Below are 15869 nucleotides of genomic sequence, written 5' to 3'. Positions count from 1 at the left end.
GGTGGGTGGTAATAGCATGTGCAGAGCCCTTTACACAGTTTCTGAAGCCAGAAGTCTGGAAGGTGTGCAAGTTAGCAAGTTCCTCACATCTTCTCCTCAGACTCATCAGTCACTGTCTGCTGTTAAAACATACCTCCAAAATTAAAGCAAACCTCACTGCCTCCTTTCCAGCAGAACTCTTAATGCTCTTCTCAGAAGTATTCTGTGGCTCTCCATTGACAGGGACAGTAGGTATTGAAGGAGAAGATTGAATGTGTCCAGGATGGAGGAGCTGGATTTGCTAATATTTTATGTGGCTCACTGAGCATCAGAGAGACACCCCTCACAGAGGGTCCAGCCTGGCAACCACTTGTCTTGGGAGGAGTGTGTTCACTGTTCAGAGACTGGTTGGAGATTTACTGATGCCACTGACTTGCCCTCCCACTAGAAGAGTCAGTGATATTTGACTTCAAAATTTCAGAGCAGCAGCAGTGATCTGTATGTCTCATTTCTTTTATTTGGGACTGCTTTAAATATGTAAAACTTCTTTAGCCAGAGCTATTTGAAAGCTTCCATTTATTATAGTCACTTATGGATTTATCTTAACAGATTGAAATTAAGTTTTTTAAACCGTTTTTCCTTTTGACATTTCTGACTTTTTTTTTTTTTTGAACTTTCATTTGTTTCACAATCTTTGAAGAAATTATCAGAGAAATCCACAGTCTAACATAGGTCCTGAAAAGGAGTCGGTTGTCATTTTCACATATGTTCTATGATAATCCTTGGATTTTATTAGATTCTTTAGGTTAGATTTCTCAGCTTGTTCTTGTCATATTTCAGCTTGATCAATTGAAGTTGCATGGTTTCTTCTTCCTTGAAAAAAGCCAAAACTATAGATTTCTATAAATTTTAGTAGACTACAGTGACTGTAGTCAGAGCTCTCTACACCCAGTCACTTGAATGCTGTGTCTGTGTGATGGTTTACTGTAGTTGATGCTGAGCACATTTTTTTTTTCTGCTCTTCTCCATATTCTCAGTGTCCTGTAACAAAGATGCATCATACATGAGTCCCAGATCACCACGCAGAGCAGTCCACTTCTTCAGAATAGTTATGAAGACACATTATAGGCACTTACTATTAGGACTCAGATAGACAACCAGCAAATCTATGCTCAGTCTGTAGGGTTTTATAAAATTTAAAATATTTCCATTTCCCTTCCTTACCTGGTGTTTAGAGCATGCCAGTGGGCATCTTCCTGTGAGAATGTCTGGACCAGCATTGGCTGTGGGCTCAGTGGGCTCTGAGTTCTGGGGAGCAAAGAGCTCCCCAGCTTGTACCGAGCCCTTTGTGAGCTGTGTTGTCTCTGCAAGTGGGGCCTAGTTGGGTCCTTGAGCTTCCTGTGATCTGTCCAGACATTTGACCACATGTTGGCTTTCTTTTTTCAAGAAAGTTCTAGATGTTTATGCTCTAAAGAGCTCCTTAGAGGCTTTCTCTCCCTGTAAAACTTGTAGCATTGTGAATCTGACACTAGACATGTTAATATCCATTCGACTGTACTTGGCCTTATCTCTTTTTTCTTACTCCAGCAAAGTTCATCTGTATATGATGATTCACAATATGTGATCTCTCTTTCTTCACTACATCATATTTGCTGGGCAACGACCTCATTTCCCATTTTTTTTTTAAATATTTATTTATGGCTGTACTGGGTCTTCATTGCTGCAGGGGCTTTTCTCTAGTGGAGAGCAGGGGCTACTCTTCATTGCTGTGCACAGGCTTCTCACTGTGGTGGCTACTTCTGTTGCAGAGCATGGGTTCTAGGACATATGGGTTTCAGTAGTTGCAGTTCTTGGCTCTAGAGCACAGGCTAAATAGTTGTGGTGCATGGGCTTAGTTGCTCCACAGCATGTGGGTCTTCCCAGATCAGGGATCAAACTCATGTCTCCTACATTGGCAGGAGGATTCTTTACCACCGAGCCATCAGGGAAGCCCCTCATTTCCTCTCAATTGATAGTTAATTTTGGATTTCAGGAGAAATTTATTAGATATGTCTAAGCTATAAAATCAGAAAAAATTAACATAATGAGATTCCTGTTTAAATTCATTTTGCATCAGGTATGTGGCCTATAGAAACAAAAATTTATGTTTTATGCCTTTCAAAATATAGCAATTATATTGTTCATCCTTCAAGAATTAAAAAATACACAAAAGGAAAAAATATCCATTGTGTGTTTCTACACTTTTAAAATGTAAATTAAAAACTGATGGTTATAGTTTAATGACTTTATAGGACATAACACAAAGTTCCCACCTAGCCTTCCCCCAAGTATAATCTGGGATGTCACTCAAATATCTAGGCCTTGACTTCTTTACAGGCCAAATTGGAGGGGTGAGTTGAATCATCTCTGAGATATCTTCTAGTTCTAAACTGCTGAAAATTTAGGAGTAGATTGTTATTGAGTAATTTAATCCTAATAACAACAAAAACCCAGAAAATTCCATGCATCATTCAGGCTAGTGGGGGAAAGGTCTCCTGTTGTCTCCAAGGGTGAGTTTCTGTATTGAAAGTTTCTCTTCCTGTCTGGACACTATACTGTGTCCAGTAGATGAAGAAGGAGCCGGAGGCTTCCCTGCTGTGTGCTGTCACTGTTCCTCTGTGTTTCTTTTTCAAGAGTGCCCTGCCTGTGTTGTCCTGTTAAAGTGCTGGCAGTGAAGGACAGGGAGCATGTTTTCCTCCTGACAATATCCTTGCTGGACCTAGGACATTCTTTGATAAATGATAGGCTCCTAAATGCCACTCCAGTATTCTTGCCTGGAGAATCACATGTACAGAGGAGCCTGGCAGGATACAGTCCATAGGGTCACAAAGAGTCGGACATGACTGAAGTGACTTAGCACACATGCACGCACACAGACTCCTAAGTGCTTCATTGTATCTTGTCTTTTCTGCATTCCTCCACCACCCCATTTTCCACTCAGAATGTTTAATTAAGAGAGCATGTCCTATATAGAGTGCATTTAGAGTGTTCCTTCTGGAGACTTGTTCATTGTGACAGCTTGTGAGCCCCCACAGGGCACAGAACTCGTGGTCTCTGTCTTTTATATCTTAGTACAGATTGTTGGTCAGAAGCCTTTCTCCGAGTTGCTGGCCCACACAGAAGTGGAAGACACCTGGAATAAGAATTAGGAGAGTGGAGTGTGTGTCCAGTTTTGGCTCTGTTGCTTTCTGGTCTTGAGGCATCAGGCACATTCTAGAACCTGAATTCTTCAGTTGGTGTCTTTGAAATCATGGTGATAAATCCTTGCTGTGCTTTACAAAGCTGACAGTAGGTGTGGACATGCCCTTTATATCGTATAGTTCTATCCAGACAAATGTTTTCTATGTTTTATGGTGTCACTGCTTACCTACCCAACAGAACTCCAGTGCAGAGACCCGTGATCTTACCTCATTGCCCCAGAAGATTTGTTGTGATGGTAAATAGTCCTTTATGACTGTCCTCTGGCTGTTGTTTCCTGTTTATCTAGCCCTGTGATATTTGCTTAGCAAAGCAAGAGGACTATTAATATTTATAGATACAGTCAGCCCTTTGTATCCATGTATTCTTTGCATCCATCAATTTAGCAACTGAACATGGAAAATTATATATTTTTAAATTCCAGAAGGTTCTGTGAAGCAAAACTTGAATTTGCTGGGCACCAACAACTGTTTACATAGCATTTACGTTGTATTTACAACTGTTTACATAGCATTTACATCATGTTAGGTATTATAAGCAATCTAGAGATGAATTAAAGGGAGGATACGTGTGGGTTATAATCAAATACTAGGCTGTGTAATATAAGAGAGTTGAGCATCTGTAGATTTTGGTCCCAAGGGGGTCCTGGAACCATTACCCCCCAACAACCCCTGCCTCCGCCACAGATACTGTAGTGGGTGACTGCAAAGAGGCACCACATGCTGAAGTTATCAAGTGTATAAGTGTAAATGAGGAAAGGGGAGAGAGGGTTAGTGCAGAAATGATTGGAGAGCACTAATGACTAGAAAGTTCCCTGACTGTCATCAGGTGAATGCTATTTCATTCAGCAAGTAGGTTTTTGGTAAACTAATTTAGAGCTGCTTTATCTATAGTAAGGGCTCAGTAAACAGTGTTGATTAAATAACAAATGAAAATACGAAATAAAATGAAGCTTTAAATAGCTGAGCACTTAGAAAAGTTATGCTTACATATATTTGAGGGCCAATTATTTACATTTATTGCTGTGGTCAACATGTCCAGTCTAGAAACAGACGCTCTGATCAAGGAGTAGAGTGAGGGGACCCGGACTTAGGGGGCACCCCAACTATGTGTCACATGGGGTAGGTTGGGTAGGGAAGGGGATTTGGAGGGAACCTAGGTCCTGTGTTTCCTGGTCACAGTAGCTGGTCAGTACAGTGAAGAAGCAGCTTTGGGTCAGCCTGTTCTACCCAGTTTAGGTGCAAGGCCTGCAGTGTCTGATGGGGCCAGTGTGTCCTGATTAAATCCCCAGCCATCAATGCAAGAAGCAAAAGAGAAAATTGTGTCTCTGCCTATCCCCCACACTCTGGTCAAAGTTTATCCCTTGGTGGCAACGGGAGTTCAGTGCAGTCCAGCTAGTGTGCAGGTCCTGGAAACTTGTCATGTTCCCACAGTAGCAATTTGACTCTTTAATAAGGAAAGTTATGTCTGCTATTTTTGCAGAATCAGGAACATATTTTGTTCAGAATCAGGAACATATTTTGTTCAGCTGTGTGATTTTGATTACTTCACGTAATATTTGTGACATATTTTTCCATGTCATTAAACCTTTTTTTTAGTAGCATGATTGAAGACATTTATTGTGAAGATGTGATCATACATAAAGCAGAAGTGTAATGAAGTCCCACAGGCCATCACCCAGCTCTCATGGTTATCAGCATTTTTAATGCTGAAATAGCTTCATCACCACCCTCACCATGCTTGTTGTATGGACCGACTTGAGATAAATTCCTGGCGTCATGCCATTTGAATCTCAGGTACTTAAGTATGCATCTCAAAAATGCAAATTTTAATATGCTGCAATGGCATTATTATATTGAATGTAAATAGAAATCGTTTAGGGTTAGGGTAACCCTAACCCGCAAAGACAACACTAGTCTATTATGTAGGCATTCACAGAGCTCTCTGCCACCCTACATGAGAACAGGTCCAGGCTGACGTGGTATGACCCTTGCTAAGTCCTCAGGTCTCTTTACCCAGAGGGACAGCATGAGTGCTTGGTAGGTAAGCTGTGGATTGGACAGATTTCCTGTGGGATCCCTCATTTTGACTCAAGGAAGCCCGAGACCCATAAAAAGGCATCAGCACTGCCTGGGATAGCTAGAGGGGGCGATTTGGCCACATGCATCAGTAATCTGTCAAAATTCACCCCATGACCCCAAAGTTTCAACTCTGGAAAATCTATCATAGATAAAGATATCATAAATATCCTAAATGAAGCATCACAAGCATCCCCCCTGCCCATCGACTAAACTTACCATGCTTGCCAGCCTCTGTTGTGTTGACTCTGAATGACATGTGGGTTTGGGGATGACAGCTTGATTTTTAATTGCAGATTTTTCAGTTGACCTTTTTCTAATGGGTTGCCCATCTATTCACTAAGTAAACACTTAAGGATTGTGATTTTCAAATGTTGTCATCTCTTTGCATTTTTTGGCTGGAATTTTCCTCTACTGAAAACTTTATCTTTAATCACTCACTGTTTAGTCTCTAAAGTGAAAAGTGAAAGTGAAGTTGCTCAGTCATGTCTGACTCTTTGCAACCCCATGGACTGTAGCCTACCAGGCTCCTCTGTCCATGGGATTTTCCAGGCAAGAGTACTGTAGTGGGTTGCCATTTTCTGCTCCAGTGGATCTTCCCAACCCAGGGATTGAAACCAGGTCTCCTGCATTGCGAGCAGATGCTTTACCATCTGAGCCATGAGGGAAGTCGTTTAGTCTCTAAGTCATGTCCAACTCTTTGTGACCACATGGACTACAGCACACCAGGCTTCCCTGTTCTTCACCATCTCCCAGAATTTGCTCAGATTTATGTCTATTGAGTTGGTGATACTATCTAAGCATCTCATCCTCTGTTGACCTCTTCTCCTTTTGCCTTCAATCTTTCCCAGCATCATTTTTTTTTCCCCCCCAGTGAGTCAGCTTTTCACACCAGGTGGCCAAAGTATTTGAGCATCAGCTTCAGCATCAGTCCTTCCAATGAATATTCAGGGTCGATTTCCTTTAGGATTGATTGGTTTGATCTCCTTGCTGTCCAAGGGACTCTCAAGAATCTTCTCTAGTACCTCAGTTCAAAGGCATCAATTCTTTGGCATTCAGCCTTCTTTAATCATTGCTGCTGCTGCTGCTGCTGCTAAGTCGCTTCAGTCGCTAAGTCGCTAAGTCCGACTCTGTGCAACCCCATAGATGGCAGCCCACCAGGCTCCCTCGTCCCTGGGATTCTCTAGGCAAGAACACTGGAGTGGGTTGCCATTTCCTTCTCCAATGCATGAAAGTGAAAAGTGAAAGTGAAGTGGCTCAGTCATGTCTGACTCATAGCAACCCCATGGACTGCAGCCCACCTCATCTAATCTTCATGATAATCTTGTGATGCTTCATTTTGGTTATTTATCTGTGATAGATTTTCCAGAGTAGAAACTTGGCAGTCAAGGGATGAATTTTGAAAGATTACTGATGCATGTAGCCAAATCTCCCCCTCCAGCTATCCCAGCCAGTGCCGATGCCCTCTTAAGGGTCTCAGGCTTCCTTGAGTCCAAATGAGGGCTCCCAGAGGAAAGAGAGCTCATTGCCTGTTTGGTGGTTCTTTAAAATACCACATTCTTCCCCAGGCTGCCTGTTTTAGGATACGATCCTTAGGGTCTTAATGTAGATGCCTCAAGCATTCCAAGGAGGAGTCCTTTTGCTGTCCTCCTGATGTCGTCAAGAAGGCCTTCCCAGTTTTAAGGGGCAGGAGTGTGTGCAGCCAGGTTAGACATTAGGAGAGAAAAATGGAAAGAGTGGAGTGGAGGCCATGGGATGTACTTAACACACTGAGCAGAGAAGCCAGTGAGGGTTTCAGGAGACTGTGGCCAGCAAGGTGGAGGCAATGGAGCATCAGATCATTAGAGGAAGGTGTTCTAAGGAGTCAGAGTGAGTCAACAGTGAGAACATTCTGAGGGCATGGACATGGAGTGAGAATGCCTCTGGTGTCATGCTGGTTACCGGTATCTGTTGCACTCAGGATGGTAGTCAGATTAGACTTGTCAGCACAGAGTGGACTGAACCAGGAAGTTGGGGCCAGAGGCAGCAGGTGTAGGTAATTCTATCTGGCAGGCTTTTCTTTTTCTTTCTTTTTTTCCCCCTCTAGTATTTATCTATTTATTTAGCTGCACTGGGTCTTAGTTGCAGCATGTCTGACCAAGGATCGAACCCTTCATCCCTGCATTGAGAGTGTAGAGTCTTACCCACTGGACCAGGAAAGTTTTTGTCAGGTTTTTTTCTAATTGAAATATAGTTGATTTACAATATTGTGTTAGTTTCAGGTATACCATACAGTAAGTATGTATTTTTTCAGATTGTAGATTATTACAAGGTATTGGGGACAATTCCCTGTGCTATACAGTAAATCATTATTGCTTATCTATTTTATGTATAGTTTGTGTTCATTAATCTCATGTCCCAAATTTGTCCCTCCCTACTCCTTCATAACTATGAATTTGTTTTCTATGTCTGTGAGTCTGTTTTTTTATACATTCACTTAGTATTATTTTTTAGATTCCACATATAAGTGATATCATATAGTATTTGTCTTTTCTTTCTGACTTATTTCATGAGACAAAATACACTCTAGGTCCATCCATGTTGCTGCAAAATGGCATTATTTCATTCTTTTTATGGATGAGTAATATTCCATTGTATATATGTGCCATATCTTCTTTATCCATCAATGGATCTTTAGGTTGCTTCTATGTCTTGGCTATTGTAAATAGTGCTGCTGTGAATGTAGGAGTGCACATATCATTTTGAATCATTTTTCTGGGATATATGCCTAGCTGTGGAATTGATGAGTCATATGGTAGTTTTGTTTTTAGTTTTTGAGAAACCTCCATATTGTTTTTCATTGTGGTTACACAAATTTACATTCCCACTAACAGTGTATGAAGGTTCCCTTTTCTCCACATCTTCAACACTTTGTTATTTGTAGACTTTCTCATGATATAGCTAGTATTTTTGATGTGAAAGGAAACCAAGAAATAGGACAGTAGCTGGTAGTAGGGAATGATGTGGGTCAGGGAGACGTTTTAAAACATTAATGTATTTGAGATTCTGGAAATGTCTGGTCAAGAAGGGCATGTTCATAATTCAGAGAGAAGGAACAGTTAAAGAGTGAAGTTTCATGTATGCAGCAAAGAATTCGATTCAGGACACAAAGGGAAGAACTTTTGTCTAGAGCAGGGTGCCCACCATAAAGAGGAGGCAGAAGAAGATGCAGGGGTGGGTATTCCAAGTATACACAGTCCCAGATTCTTCCATTTTCTCAGTGAATAAGACTTTGTAAAAACTTTGAGAAGTTCATCATCTCACTGGAAAGAGTGGTTTGAGGGAGGCAACTGGAAGCTGAGTTGAGAATGCAGAGCAGGGTTGAGCCTTATTGAGGTTTATAGTTAAGATGGTAAAGTGAGAACAGGTAGCACGTGTGTCTTACATGGTGTTGAGGTGCTGAGGTATAGGCAGGGGACAGGGGGACAGCCAGGCTGACATGATAGGGAGAGAGGGACTGGGGTGCTGGTATGTGAAGGCTTGATTGTGGTGGTGGAGTCTAGACTGACCTGATGAGCAGGGTAGTGACCTCACATGTGACCATGACTGACTCAGGGCCCATGTAGGGGATAGAGGTTTACAGGAGATTGCAGAACCAGAGCCAGAAGGTCATGGTTGGGGATTAGATATCCATGTATTGATTCACTTGTGATCAAACATGAACTGGTGATTCCGTGCCAGGCCTTCCTTGAAGTTTTGGGGAAACGTGTTGAATAGACACAGGCATCTGTTGAAATGGAGTTGACATTCCACGAGGAGGAATGGTCTGAGACTCACATGAGTTTAGGGCCCAACTGCTCTCTGAAGGGTGGAGGGGGTCTTGGGAAAGCGTGGTAGGTGCTGTTTTATTATTTTTTAAAATTTTATCATAGTTGATTTATGACATTGTGTTAATTTCTGATGTGCGTGCATGTGTGCTAAGTTGCTTCAGTTGTGTCCAACTTGTGCTACCCTACGGACTATAGCCTGCCAGGCTCCTCTGTCCATGGGATTCTCCAGGCAAGAATACCGGAGTGGGTTGCCATGCCCTCCTCCAGGTGATTTTCCTGACCCAGGAATCCAACCTGTGTCTCTTGCATCTCCTTCATTGGCAGGCGGGTTTTGTATTTTTTTTTTTTTTTAATCACTAGTACCACCTGGGACAGAGAAGGCAATGGCACTTTACTCCAGTACTCTTGCCTGGAAAATCCCATGGACAGAGGAGCCTGGTAGGCTGCAGTCCATGGGGTCACTACGAGTCAGACACGACTGAGTGACTTCACTTCACTTTTCACTTTCGTGCATTGGAAAAGGAAATGGAAACCCACTCCAGTGTTCTTGCCTGGAGAATCCCAGGGATGGGGGAACCTGGTGGGCTGCCGTCTAGAACATATTTCCCTGTGCTCTATAGTAGGACTCTGTTGTTTATCCATTCGCTATATAATAGTTTGCAACTGCTAGTCCTAACATCCCAATCCTTCCCTCATACACCTTGGGTGTGCTATTTTCGGAAGGGTGGTCAGGAAGGTCTCTGGGTGGAGGGGACAGTTGAGCAGGAACATGGAAAAAATGAGAAAGGGTGGTCTTACAGACATCCTGGGCAGAGTGCTCTGGTGCACAAGCCCCAGAGAGGGCTCTTAGGTGCTGGAATTGGAAGTGGTAATTGAGCTGGGGCTGAGGTGGGGGAGACAGGAGGAGGCAGGAGGTGGGATCTTTTTCAGTCATGGCTTCAGCCTAAGGGTGACAGGGAGCCCTGATGGCTGAGTGAGCTCAGATCCAAGCAGTCAAGCTCCCAGTGGTGGACAAGACATTTCTGTGGGGGTGCAGGAGGCATGGGAGGCAGGGCTCAAGGTCATGGGTGAGTTATCTTCCTAAGTGCAGGTGACAGTGATAGTAGGAGTTGAGGTGGAAACCAGGGTGGTGAGGGATGAGGTGAAGGACTTAGTGGGGGAAAGAAGGACCAGGAGTGGATGCAGAAGGAAGAGCGAGGAGAGTTTCAAGGGAGCAGAGGGTTTTGAAGGAGTGAGGTCATTTCAGAATTGCTTGTGGGATCAAGAACCCCCTCTCCCCCACTCCTTGTCCCTGAGATGTGTGGTATTTGACATAAATGTCTCCATCTGAGAGGCTTGTGAGAGGAAGCCTCTGGGGCACCTGGGCTGTTGTGAACACAGGACTCCAACCCCAGGGCGAGTTTGCCACAGAGAGAGCTGGAGAGCTGGAGGTGGGGTCCCAGGGTGCTGTGCCATGATGGCCTTTAGCACAGGCTGCTGCCCAGAGCTGGGAGCTGCAGCTGAGATGCTCAGGTTGAAGGGTGTTTGCTTCTCAAGGCACAAAGCTCTGGCGCTTCCCTCTTTCCCATACCACTCCCCAACCACTTAAAAAAAAAATAGTGTTTTGGCTGTGCTGGGTCTTCATGGCTTCATAGAGGCTTTCTCTAGTTGCATGAGCAGGGGCCTACTCTTTGTTGAGTCTTCTCACTGGTGGTGCCTCTTATTGTGGAGACAGGCTTTAGGATGCGCGAGCTTATGTAGTTTCAGCTGGTGGACTCGGTAGTTGTGGTGCATGGGCTTAGTTGCTTTGCAGGATGTGGAATCCTCCTGGACCAGGGATTGAACCCGTGTCTCCTGCATTGCCAGATGGATTCTTAACCATTGGACCACTAGGGAAGCCCTCTCCCCACTTTTGATAATTTTTTGACTCGATGCACACCCACACATTTTTTTCACTCTTGGATGTACACACACAAAGACAAGACCTGATCTCCCTTGTTTTCTTTCACATACAAGATTGAATTTTAGGAAAGAGTTAATTAGTCTTCTGACCATTTGCAGGCCTACTGTAAGATGTATGTATAAAGTGGGTTCATTTTAATAATAATCAATCACTTGAGAACTGAGGGATATGGTTTCCTAAGTGTGGATCCAGTGAGGTGCAGACAAATTTAAGTTCTATAGGGAAAAAGTCTTTTATTTCCACTCAGAAAATGTCCTGGGAGACCAGCAGAAGTTCTCTACTGACCTACAGGAATGGAGAAAACAAAGCCTCTTCTGCCCTGCTCTGTTATTCTGTGTATCAGAAGTAGATCTTGACTTTAGTTTTTGTTTTACAAACAGAAACAGGAAGAGACACAAAAATTGCCTGGCTACAGTCCTGCAGAGCTAAGTGTGTATATATCTGAAATTTAGATATGACTGATATGTAGAGTTGGGCCTGGCCCTCACAGCCCCAAGCTGAAAATGCTTTTTACACTTTAAAAGTTTTTCAAAATAAAACCCAACCAAGGAATAACGTGCAACAGAGGTTTTCCATAGACCTTAAAGCCTAAAATATTTACTATTTGGATATTCACAGAGAATTTGCTAATCCTGATCTAGACTGATATTTCATTTCAAGTTCCGACCATGATGTGAACGAGTCTTTGTCACAGAATCGTTGCATTGTATTCATTCAGAAATCCTAAAAGTATTCACTGATGCTTTTTATGTGCCAGTGGCCAGGTTTGCAGGATGTTTGCCAGCTGTCAGAGAGTTTATGTTTTAGTAAGGGAGGCAGACATTAAACAAATAATTGCACAAATAATTAACTAAAATAATTAATGACAGAGGAGCTTTGAAGGCTGCCAAAAGAGGGCAGATGGGGGTCTCTGGGAGCTTTTCTGGATAAGTGGCTTTAACCTAAATTTGTAGGTTAAACCTGCTCATAGAGGAGGGGCAGGAGCAGAGCAGGAACTGAGCAACAGCTGGTGGCCCAGAAAGAGACTTCCTGTTCCTTCCACCATAGTCAGTCAGCATGAAGCCAGTGGGATCATTTCCAAAGGATAGTAAGTTAGAGAGTGAATTGTGTAGGGACAGACGAGGGACTGGGCCTGTGGGTCTTGGCTCCAGGTGACCAGTGACATGCAGACTCCTGGATGCCCCTCCCCAGAGTCCTGCTCTCTTCAGGGCCAAGACCCAAAGCCCTGGGCCCAGTGGGCCCAGACACCGCTGGTGTCTCCTCTCTGTGTGCTTCTCTTCTCTAGTGTCTTCTAGGAAACTAATAAAAGCCTGACATGTGGACCTATCCTAGAGTGATGTCTCTGAGGCACATGTGAGAAAATGTTGCATTTCTGTCATTTCAGGGTGACGTTTTCTGCTGGCCAGCCCTCTCCGCTTCCAGGGGCTGGTGCCTGTCTCCCTCTCACCCCCTTCCCTGCCCCCCCCCCCCGCCATCGTTGCCATACAAGACTGTGAATATCAGCCACTGACATTTCTTAGCCCAAATAGGGGATCCTGGATGCCTCCTCAGAGAGCCTATGGCAACGGCAGGAGGATTTCCAAGGAAACACCAAAGCCTGTGTCTTCTTCACATGTCAGAAGATGGAGGGCCCATAGCATGGCCTCTTTGTCTTTGAGGGCAGGCGGTGTTTGGGGATGGGAGAGAGACCCGGAGGTGACCTTTCCCTTGTGGAACCTGGGCTGCCCACAGAGTCCTCTCTGCACATGGCGTAGCCTGGGCAATGGCGCTGCCCCAGCCGTGTTTCGGCCTTTCCTCAGGGAGTCTGATCTGGGGGACCTGCCAGTGCTCCTGCCTAACGACCATGTCTTACCTGCAGGAAGAACTCTGCTGGAGAAACTGTTCAGCCAGCAGGAGAACGGGCCTCCAGAAGAAGCAGAGAAGTTCTGCTTGCAGATCATTGCCATGGGGCTCCTCCTTCCTTTCAGTGACTGCTTCTGGGAACTGTGCAGGCAGAACGCCCAGTCCAGCTCAGTTCCGTTTGATGTAAGTAGGAGAGTTCACAGGACTCGCTGGCTGAGAGGCAGCTGCAGGGCAACAGCGGCTCTGATGTGTGTCTGCCCTTCGCCCCACGTTCATGCGATGCAGGCCTCCCTGCCCCTTCCCCACGACAGCTTAACACATCTGTTTCCTTTCTGATGAGGTTCTTAAGTATATTTGTCAAACTTCTTTTTCTTAACAGATAGCCACTCTCAGCAGTTTTCTAGCCTGTTTTAACCAGTAATGAGTTTTGAGTGGCTTTGAGTCAGTGTTTCCGACTTTACTGGTCATGGATGTACCTTCAGAAGCAGCTCGGAGGCTGGAAGCTTTGTTCCCAGAGGCGGCAGGTTTCTGAGGGCCTTGCAGTGCTATTCCCATGTGTTCATAGCTCATCTGTGTACTGATGGTTGACACAAAGCAGTCCTGTCTGCTTTCTCCCCGGTTCCCACTCACCAAGAGGGTTAATTCTGCAGAACAATCATCCCCGGCTGTTTCATAATTCATAACAAATGACAGCATAGGTGGGTTACTGCTTTCAAGCCAGAATATTGCTCATCTCCCTCAGGTCTGTGGTACATGTGTGACCTTGGGGGCTGTGATGAGTGGGCATCTAAATGCAGATATGTGAGAATTCCTACACAGGATTCTCTCATGAGGAAAGTGGAGAAGCTCGGCTCCCTGTGTGGAGCATGGAGTTTGTGCCATAGAGGAGTGGGTCCCATCCATGTGGGCGGCTTATGCCTGTGCCCTGCTTCTGATTGCACCCCTGTCTCCTCTGCATGTGTGTACCATTGAACAAGTGGTGCTGTAGTGAGGAGTGCAGAGAGATACTGGAAATGAGCCCTGGTTGAGATCAAGAAGAGAGAGTAAATCCAAAAATGTCCATACACATCTTTTTTTTCTTCCCCTTTCTATCCTTTACCCATCACAACTGTGGTCTCCCTTCAGTTTTAGGAAAATGAACCACATAAAATATTGTGAGATCTTCTTAATACTTCTCATGTGAAAGAAGATTCCCTGGGATGTACTGTGATTTGTGAGGCTTTCTTAAGCTTGATCTATCCATCCATCCACCATCTATCATCTATCTTTGTATCTATCATGTCTATATCAATCTGTATCTATCACTTATTATCTCCATCCATTCATTCATCCATCCACCCATCTATCTATCCGTATGTCCATTCATGACATGGCAGCTAACCACTGCTCAGTAGATCTTTTTCTTTTGTGAGAAGAATTGGATAACTAAAAACTTTCCTTCCCTTTCCCTTTTGAGAGCTGTCTGTGTTATTACAGGGATAGAACTTGGAGACTATTGTGGGCTAAAAGCTTTAATGAGCTGTGTTCTAGAAGATATATCAATTTGCAACTACAAATTAAAATAAATATGGACAAAGGCCAATATTAGTCACTCCTAACACTTGCTTTTTGATTAAAACTATTCCCAAGCGGACTGCATTTTCTTCCCTTAAAGCTCAGAAATAAAGTCTGTTGTTTAGCTGCTCAGTCATGTCTGATTCTTTGTGACCCCATGGACAGTAGCCCACCAGGCTCCTCTGTCCATGGGATTTTCCAGGCAAGAACACTGGAGCAGGTTGCTGTTTCCTTCTCCAGGGGAAATAAAGTCTATCAGTCAATTAATGTGGGATTGAAATAAACTGAAAAGAGTAATCCTATTTCCCCTTTTTAAAAAAATCACTGAACTAGCAGTTTCTTGCTCCTCACCTCCCTCTATTCTTATGCTAAGGAGCCCAGTAACCCCTCCCAGCCTGGTCGTTGGAGGGTGGCTGGGTATGGCATAGAGAGTGAAAAGCAAAATAAATGCAGCCCTTTACTATGGTATGAAGTAATTTCCTCAGAGTGGGGAATTTCTTTCTCCAACTTTGTGTGGTTGCATTTGCTGGCTTTATTTGTTGGCTCTGTGCTACCTCTCCATCCCTGTCCTCCGCCCACCCCCCACAAGTCAAACCTAACTCGAAACAAGAAACGTTATTTCATATATTTAAATGGCATATCAACAACAGAAGTGTGCACTCATTGTATGCACGGTCACGGTTTTTTCAAAGCCTGGAAGAGGAATCAATATAAACAGATCTTAGTAGGGGAAGGGGGAAGAACGCACTTCCTGTGGGGAGAAGAGTTTCTGATAATTAGCCTCTCTGCTGGCTTCCCGCTGGGACGATTCTCTGCTGCTGGGAGATTTTCTAACCAGCAGTTCTCTTGAGGACAATTGCCCTTTGAGATGGACCAGTCTGTGTATAAGCTCCTGACGGCCCTCTTCCCACCCCCACCTTTGCTTCCTTTCCTGAGAGCACTCCCGCCCCCCAATCTCCATCCATACAGATCCCAGCACAGGGCTTACATCTGGATCTGGAGAGCATCCTCATGCAGTTTATGGATTGACCTATTTCAGTCAACCTTCTTGGTTTAGCCCCATGTTATTTTATACATTTTTAGGGCCTAATATTTTGCTTTAGAAATGCTACAGAAAATATGAAAGGATTTCACATTCTCCCTTACATTTTCACTGGGTTAAAACTTCAAGAATACTGAAAGGCAAAGGTCTTTGAGTGATAATGTTCATTCATTCACAAATGTTTACTGAATGCATTCTACATGACAGGCAGTGTTCTAGGCTCCAGAGAGAGATTACTGAGCCAGGTCCTGAAGAATTACACTCTTCACAGTGGGGTGAGACATTTAAGACACAAACACAAGCCCAGATGAAAGTATAGATAATGAATTCATGTCAGATTCTGATAAGTGCAGTGAAGGAAGTCAACCAGGGGAATATGGTCAGTG

This window comes from Bubalus bubalis, chromosome 4 (assembly GCF_019923935.1).
Source record: "Bubalus bubalis isolate 160015118507 breed Murrah chromosome 4, NDDB_SH_1, whole genome shotgun sequence".
NCBI lineage: Eukaryota > Metazoa > Chordata > Mammalia > Artiodactyla > Bovidae > Bubalus > Bubalus bubalis.
Note: the sequence above shows the minus strand (reverse complement) of the source record.